The sequence below is a fragment of the Brachyhypopomus gauderio genome, chromosome 12 (genome assembly GCF_052324685.1).
Source record: "Brachyhypopomus gauderio isolate BG-103 chromosome 12, BGAUD_0.2, whole genome shotgun sequence".
Classification (NCBI taxonomy): Eukaryota; Metazoa; Chordata; class Actinopteri; order Gymnotiformes; family Hypopomidae; genus Brachyhypopomus; species Brachyhypopomus gauderio.
Window position 1 is genome coordinate 24,249,977 of NC_135222.1, and position 8,908 is coordinate 24,258,884.

Consider the following 8,908-nt stretch of genomic DNA (forward strand, 5'->3'; position numbering starts at 1 on the left):
TAAAAGAAAATAACTTTTGACTGTTAGTGAATGTGAACACATGAAATGATACCATTATAATGCTGTCTGCTCAAAGCCTTAGCTCACTAGCTAAATGTATTGGTACAATGTTAGCCCTCTTTCACTGTGACACAAACCTACTGGTCGGTGATCTCATAAAAGCAAATGGCTTCAAATTATTCGTTCTCCACTCCCCTTAGGTAACATTACTGAAAAAACACTTTGAGTGGACAGGATGTCAGGAACTTGAACTCGGATGGAATATTTTTCCACATTATAAAATCGCAATTAAAACTATAATATAGTACAGGAATGTGCTGATAAAATGCATTTTACTGTTTCCCACATTTAACCTCTTGCCCAAATGAACTTCCCACCCAACGAACAAATATGCGAATAATATAATGTTTACATTCAGCCCTAGTGTCTTTTGTGCTACTGATGACAATTTTGAAATTAAAGTTCCATTAGCATTGCAAATAATGCATAGAAATTGTATGTCAAAGGGGAAATAAGGTGCTTCAGTTTGTGTTGATATCAACCAGTTGATGTTACTGATTCTACCTGCTGGCAAGCAACACCACTGCAACAAAACCCCGTACAAGATTTTGACCGTCAGGTTGTGTTCACTGGAGCGTTCGTGGCAGTACAATCAGATCATTTAGAGGCATTTCAGTGTTCAAGCTAGGGCTGCTGAATCAAAGTTGGGTCTCCAGGGGTCTCCAGGTAAAACCCACCTTCACAGGGACGGTACCAGGCTACGCAGCCTACAGCAGTAGTATGAGCACGTTTACTTTACACAGGACCAATCTACCTCTTGCACGAGCTCTATGCTGCAAACCACAGTCACAGAGCCATGCTAGGGCAGTCTTACCTTCAAGCGCAAGTCTAAAACTTCCCTTCCCCAACCACCGAGCCGTCTCTGCACGTGCCTGCACAAGGTTGCATGTGCAATGAGAAGAAACAAAAAACACTTCGACTGGGTCACGCAGGCTGGCACACGTGCACCATACAGGAGACAGGAGTTTTTTTTCTGCAGGATCCTGAAGACATCTTGAAAGTACCGAGTGTGGTGGGACCTCCATGTTCACTCAAACTCAATGGAGAGGGAGAAGCGAGTAGACCCGTAATGAACCTTTCACCAGCCCAACAGTCTGCTGGCGGTGGAGGACCTGTGGGAGTCCAGCTGAAACGAGTGTTTGTGCCGTTCAGTACAAGCTGCAACTAATCACGGGCTTACTTACTGCCATATCTTAGTGGGCTATCAGCTTTAAGGACAAACAGCTCAACCTGGTCTCTCATGTTTCAGGTTTATTTGCCATTTTCAACCAAAAGACATTACAGATCAAGCCATTAATCAGACTAAGGAGAACTACTGCTGTTTATTCTGTTTCTTCAGCCATTACAGAGATCTGGAGATTAGTTCACATTCAAACACAAGCTCACGTCACCAAGCACAGCCACGCCTTTCTGACTTAGTTTTGCCATTCAGGACCCAGCCTGACTGCTGCAACCCGGAGACGCAAGCCAAGAAACAAATGGAGCAAAAATATGAACCCTCGTTTGCCTCAAGGGGACGGTTTCGTATGTTCAAATTATCATGACCATCATATAAAACTTTCTATTTTTTAATTCCTCATCTAAAACTTGCTTTATTGGTCTTTCACTTTGTTTTTGGCTGACAGCAGTGCTCTGCTTTAAAGTGGACGCTGGAGCAGACACTGCTCACAGATGTTCAGTGTGTTCCTGCAGCTAGTTGGTCTCAAACAAGGACGTGTAGAGGTTTCAAGTGAGCAACACAACACGATAAATTCCATTAATTCAACTTGTTCTGGCAAGCAAAACAAAAGCTTAAATCCTCTCATACTATTAACATTTATCAAGTTAGATGCCTTCCCCTCCACATAGCAGGAGGGAAACCTGGGCAAACGTTCAGAATAAGTTAAGATTACCGGTGCTTATGTTATAATCTGTTCTAAAACTCCCAGTCTTCATTCTAGTGCTGCTTCTCGCACCCCTGCCCCTCATCAGGCTGAATTACGATTACACTACAGCATCTTTGTTAAACTCTTAGTAAATACATCGTTGCTGCTATAGTAAACCAAGAGCACTCTTCTAGTTTACCTTCAGCCATCTTTGTTCGGGTGAAACCGAGCTCAGGCACACCCCTAAGGACAACAGAACGCATGACAAACGAGCTTCGGTTCTGTACCCCATAATGAAATATCAGCACAAAAATTTAACAATGGGAGCACAGGACCAAAGACACACAGCTTGCCCTCTGCGTCTAATCTACTAACCTATGTTATCGCAGACATGCCACAATTAAGAACCTTTTTTTTAAGCAATGGCAGTGATCTACATAAACACAAACTGTACCAAATGCACAAAGCCTCAATCTGAAGACGGGGTGTGTTAGCCTCTGGTTTTCCGAGATCACCGGGTCGTTGCTCTTGCAAATGAATGCCTGTGCATTTATAATCAGAGCTTTGATGCCACAGTCCTATGAGGTAAACACAAAGCTGTTTGAATATCCCAGTGAATTCAGAATTGCAGATTAGAAGGTGCAAAACTCCAGTATGTACATGTATATATACACATATCTGCATGCTCTACTTTGCCCGCACAGCTCATGAAACATCCTGTTTCTCTTTAAATCTGGAGACCTTGTGTACATCACTGCAATTCACTCCATATATTTATATACATATACACGCCCCCTGCGGTCTGAGGCATATCCTCATCAGGAAGGTATTCAATATGGCGTGCGTGTAGAGCAGGACAGCTGGGTGGAGATGGAGAGGGTTGCAGTAGTAGAATGAGGAGAGGGGGTTTTACCACGTCTGACACACAGTCCACACACCAGACAGGGCATTTCCTGCATGAGCTCAGCGTATAACTCAGTGGCAAACGGGGGTGGACAAGTCATCACCGAGCCGGCATCAGTGACGGCTCCTTCGTAAAAGGCCCGGAGCCAGGAGCGTCCGTCCTGCAGTTTGATGATGGACAGACCGCTGGCGATAAATCAGGGTCAGATGGCAGCCCCAACTTAGCAAGGCCATCTTGACTTGTTTTTTTGTGCGTCTGCCAGTTTTTCCAGTTTTGGGGGAAAAGAGGATCAGAGGAGGTCTGCTTACTCCCCAGAGAGAAGCTCTCGCTCCCAGACGTTCAGTGCACCAGTCTGGGTCCACGTCCACACATTCCTGCCCCACAACCAGCAACCAGCACCTTGGAACATCCAGGCAACCAAGTCATAATGAACTCGAGCCCAGTAGACAGAAGTCTAACCAACTGAATTGCAAAATGACAAAGAGAACTAATTACAGCTATTGACAACAGACGCCATCATCTAGGCTGTATCTGCAGTGCTGGGAGCTGTAAGAATGTGTTTGCAAAACACTTTCTTCACCCAGCTGCTTGTTTTACACGCCATCCTATGGCACTGTAGCCCTTACGACTGCATACAGAGTCAAACTGAGTAGTCCAGTGAAGATTACAATGTGCACATCACATTGCGAAGCACCTCCATATCAGCATCAGATATGTTGACAGCGGCAGTTTTTGCACTCGAATATGAGCCATTTTTAAACGTAGCAACAGGTCTCAAACAATTAGATGCCCAACCACAAAAGCAGGCAAATTCAGATCCCAAACTGAAGAGCAGGACAGGTCTAATCCCAGCAGGACAGTCTAATCCCAGCAGGACAGTCTATTCCCAGCAGGACAGTCTATTCCCAGCAGGACAGTCTCATCTCTTTTACAACCTTTACGCTTCTAGATAGAACATGAGGTGATCCCAAAAGAAGATATTTATGCTATAAAATCCAACTGTCCCCACATACAAATAAGTAAGCGCAGAAAAGCTGTGGTTGCCGCTGACAAGAACGATCAATCACCAGCACTGGCCTGGAACTCACTTTGTCCCTAAAACATCATGACTCTGAGATTCCTCAGCCTAGTTTTGTTGAAAAGATGGTGCGGCTAAGTGCAACCAGGACCGAGAGCAAATAGGGCTGTTCCCAAATGGCCAGACCCATTTTTTTTTCTTATACATACACTGTAATTATGGTTATTTATAAACTTGGCTTGACTGGCAACAGAGCTGCCAGAACAGAGCAGCCATCAGGGCTGGGAAATACCATCCCTGGCATGTTCACTTTTTAAAAAAAGATAAATCTGAACCTAAAAAATTTCCATACATTAGCACCATTTTGTGCATCATGGGAAATCCACACCACATATCTTGGCACCATGTAGCCTTCATCTCCTGACAGACACGCCCTCCTGCATCCGCGTTAGGCTGCTTGTGGACGCGCATGGATTAGAGGACTCATGACCACAAAAAAAAGATGCATTTCTGAGATCATGCTTTAGCTCAACAAAATTAATATTCTGCCGACTTTGAAAGGTCTGCAACAACCCCGGTGGTTTGTTTATAGGAGCTGTTTTCTTGTTGCTTGAACACTAGAAGTGGCTTTCAGTTTATAAGTGCATGACCAAACTTGGCTGCAGACCCCCGGGGTAGAACATCTTAATGCCTGACCTAAACCAAGATAATCACTTCCAAATAAATTAAATGTGTCCATGGATTTCCATGCAATAAAAGAATTTACCACCACGGTGGCAGCTGTCTGTTCACCGGTCTAAGTTAATTTCCTGCTGCGGCCTTATGGAAGTGCACCGTCCTGGCCGGCTCACGCCATGGCTCTGCCCGTGTTCTTGGTACCGGACGGCGGGGACGTGTGTGTCATGTACCGGTCATACGGTACACGACTCGGACGGGCGTGTTGACCCATTAAACACTGCTAGGTGCAGAAAAACAAAAAAAAAAACTCGGCCACGTCCGACACGCCAACATTTCTTCTCTCGTTTCCTTCTTCTCCCGATTTTCTCCTCGGTGACTCGACTTTTCCACAGCTGCACTCAGACGTTACTCATGCAGCAGGGCGACCGGAGGCGTCCGGACCCGCGGCGGAACCGCACGATTCGCCGGGCTCTGGGAGTGGCTGCGAGGATAGCAAACAGCAGCCTCACGTTATCTACTTAGGACAGCCATCTAAGGACGCTTCAACCAAACTTGGACGAAGCGATGTGAGACAAGATCGTAATTTGGTGCCAACTTCAGTCTTTCATCCAAGTTGGCAAGGTGAAGAAACTTCGGGGGCTAATCTGGCGTTACGTAAATCTGGCGTTACGTTAATCTGGCGTTACGTTAGCTGTATGGATAGAGAGGAACACAATACAGGAGTGAATCTGTATAATGACGTCCTTAAACCGACGACTTTCCCCAATGTTTTCAGATTAACACGCTAGTTAACATACCCAACACTAAAACCTGCAGGATTAACAGCATAACAGCTCTACAACTCAACATTGCGTTAACATACCCAACACTAAAACCTGCAGGATTAACAGCATAACAGCTCTACAACTCAACATTGCGTTAACATACCCAACACTAAAACCTGCAGGATTAACAGCATAACAGCTCTACAATTCAACATTGTGTTAACATACCCAACACTAAAACCTGCAGGATTAACAGCATAACAGCTCTACAACTCAACATTGTGTTAACATACCCAACACTAATATCTGCAGGATTAACAGCATAACAGCTCTACAACTCAACATTGTGTTAACATACCCAACACTAAAACCTGCAGGATACACTTACAGCATAACAGATATACAACTCAACATTGTGTTAACATACCCAACACTAATATCTGCAGGATAAACTTACATCATAACAGCTCTACAACTCAACATTGTGTTAACATACCCAACACTAATATCTGCAGGATTATAACCTTACAACATAACAGCTCTACAACTCAACATTGTGTTAACATACCCAACACTAAAACCTGCAGGATACACTTACAGCATAACAGATATACAACTCAACATTGTGTTAACATACCCAACACTAATATCTGCAGGATTATAAACTTACATCATAACAGCTCTACAACTCAACATTGTGTTAACATACCCAACACTAAAACCTGCAGGATACACTTACAGCATAACAGCTCTACAACTCAACATTGTGTTAACATACCCAACACTAAAACCTGCAGGATACACTTACAGCATAACAGATATACAACTCAACATTGTGTTAACATACCCAACACTAATATCTGCAGGATAAACTTACATCATAACAGCTCTACAACTCAACATTGTGTTAACATACCCAACACTAATATCTGCAGGATTATAACCTTACAACATAACAGCTCTACAACTCAACATTGTGTTAACATACCCAACACTAATATCTGCAGGATTATAACCTTACAACATAACAGCTCTACAACTCAACATTGTGTTAACATACCCAACACTAATATCTGCAGGATTATAACCTTACAACATAACAGCTCTACAACTCAACATTGTGTTAACATACCCAACACTAAAACCTGCAGGATACACTTACAGCATAACAGATATACAACTCAACATTGTGTTAACATACCCAACACTAATATCTGCAGGATAAACTTACATCATAACAGCTCTACAACTCAACATTGTGTTAACATACCCAACACTAATATCTGCAGGATTATAACCTTACAACATAACAGCTCTACAACTCAACATTGTGTTAACATACCCAACACTAATATCTGCAGGATTATAACCTTACAACATAACAGCTCTACAACTCAACATTGTGTTAACATACCCAACACTAATATCTGTAGGATTATAACCTGCACTACAACTCGTCCAACGTGCAACCCGCTGTGGCACCAGCTTACTTCAGTTTATTTGAGTTTACTTTAGGTGAACCGGCTACCGATATACAGCCATGTACTTTTATAATGAACATTATTTCGCTGTGAACCGTACATTTCTATTATATCGATGCCATGTTCCCGTCTCCAGCAGCTCAGAGCTGCGCTACCACAACACAGAAGACAAAAGCGCGTTTCACAGCCAACTGACCTCAGCAGACCCAGAAACTGGTCCAACAAGTGGGATTATGAGGAATAAAGACCTCGTGAACTTACCCCTTTATTGATAGTCCCCTTATTCATCTAAAAGCGTCTCAGCGACAATATATATAGATATATATATATCCCTGGAAAGACCAAGAAGTGCTGTCTGTGGGAGTCTCCAGCCGCTGTTGAAGTTGAACCAGCTAGCTGAGCTACACTAGCGCTGCTCCAGTTTGATCTTCTCCCCAAACCTTCTCACGTCCACGGGACCAACAGCGGGTCACGTACCGGGTCTTCGGGTCTAACCATACAATCTACACACCGCTAAGCGTTTCTGGATGACCCTCTGAACTAATATGTAGCCATTCATCACTTATTTGAGCTCGCTTCTCCTGGCTAGCACACTTCCTCTGTGTCTCAGATCAGAGGAAACACGGGGGGGGGGGGGGGGGGGGGGGGGTAGTTTCATACGCGCCTGGGGCGACCCCACACGGCCGGAGAGGGGCAGATCACTTCTACCTGCCCCTCAGAATATCACGGATCATCGTTTAGTTGTCGCAGAAAATTATAGTTAACTATTGTATGTCAAAAGCGTTTACGTGTTTTAAACAGACTGGTCGATTAACAGCAATAGCTGTAATAAGTTTTATTTATATAGCACTTGTTAAAACAATGTTTACAAAAAGATACAGTTTACAATAAACAAAATATATATAAAGCAAACAGCAACAAAAAATGTAAGAAAAATGTAATGCAATAAATAAGATAAACTGGGAAATAAAATACAGAAGTCCTGAGGTCGATTAAAGGCTAAATGAACGTATAGGTTTTGATCCTCTCTAATGTGCCCAGATTGTCGGGAGCTCTCGGCTCATTAGATACTTTCACAGCTTAGGGCCACAGTGAGAAAAGACTGTGTCACCCAGTCATGGTGAATATTACTATTATGTGACTGTCAGTAGATCTGACGGTTCTTGCAGGACCTCATATAATAATCAATTCAAATGGTGATGGGGGCGAGACATTTGAAGGCGTATAAGAGTATATTAATTTCAGTTTTGATAGCTGGTGCAACAGTCTGACAGTAGGTGAAATATGCTCTTCCATTCTCATGTGTGTCGAAATTCTCATCTCTGCTAGAGACGGAGTCAGAGAGGCTAGAAAGAGCCTTACAGTAGTCCAGATCTGAGACAAAATCATGCACACGTTGCATTTTGATTCACGTTAAGATCAGTTAGACTCTTAAGAAATCTTGTTTCTGTACTGTGATCGACCTGAAGGCCAGAATTATTTAAGCTATTTGACACAAAATACAAAATGTCAGAACAGCGCAAGTCTCGTTCCTGACCCATTTAAATGATCTTTTCATTACCCGAGCTGTTGTGTATATTGGTCTACATTAATGTAGGTTAAAAGTGAATCTAGTCATGAGTTTCATCTTCACACAATATATTGGAGCCAATCATGTACTTTTAGCTACTAGATTTGAGACAGTTGTATACCAAACGGAATAGAAACGAAGTCTTCAGTGACTTTGTCTAGAAGGGGAATATTTGAACTTGGTCTAGTTGAGAATAATGAGATCTTCAGAAGAGTCCTGATAACAGTGTTAACACCACCATAAACGTCCTGATGAAATGGCTCATTGATCAAGTCCAGAATGTCAGCCGGGAGTAGGCCGAATAAATTACTGGGCAAAAGTGTTGATAATTCAAAACATTATGGAGAGTTTCATGAATAATTGACGAGAATACCGACACGGTGCTTACCTTATTAATTTTTAAAATAGTAGTTGAGTTTCTCCATGCGATTTTAAAACTTGCGGACTTGAGGACTGTGAATCTGTTCAGTGTTACCGTAAAATGTTCAACGTGGCTTTCACAGGCGTCAATGAAATGACGAAGAGAGATAAAGTGCTACGTGAAATAGGTCTTTATATAGATCTTTAT

The 8,908-nt window shown here is 42.8% G+C and overlaps 1 protein-coding gene across 9 annotated transcripts in view; it reads right to left on the reverse strand.

Annotated features, from left to right (window-relative positions):
* Positions 1-8,908, reverse strand: part of LOC143528313 (myosin IXB) — a 56,410-nt gene extending 47,502 nt beyond the window's left edge. For 8 of the 9 annotated variants that reach the window (XM_077023994.1, XM_077023995.1, XM_077023993.1 and 5 more), the window contains exon 1: positions 7,032-7,384. The gene's annotated coding sequence lies outside the window, so the exon portion shown is untranslated. Of the gene's footprint in view, positions 1-7,031; positions 7,385-8,728 lie in introns of those variants that run through there. The other variant, XM_077023990.1, reaches the window with a different exon arrangement.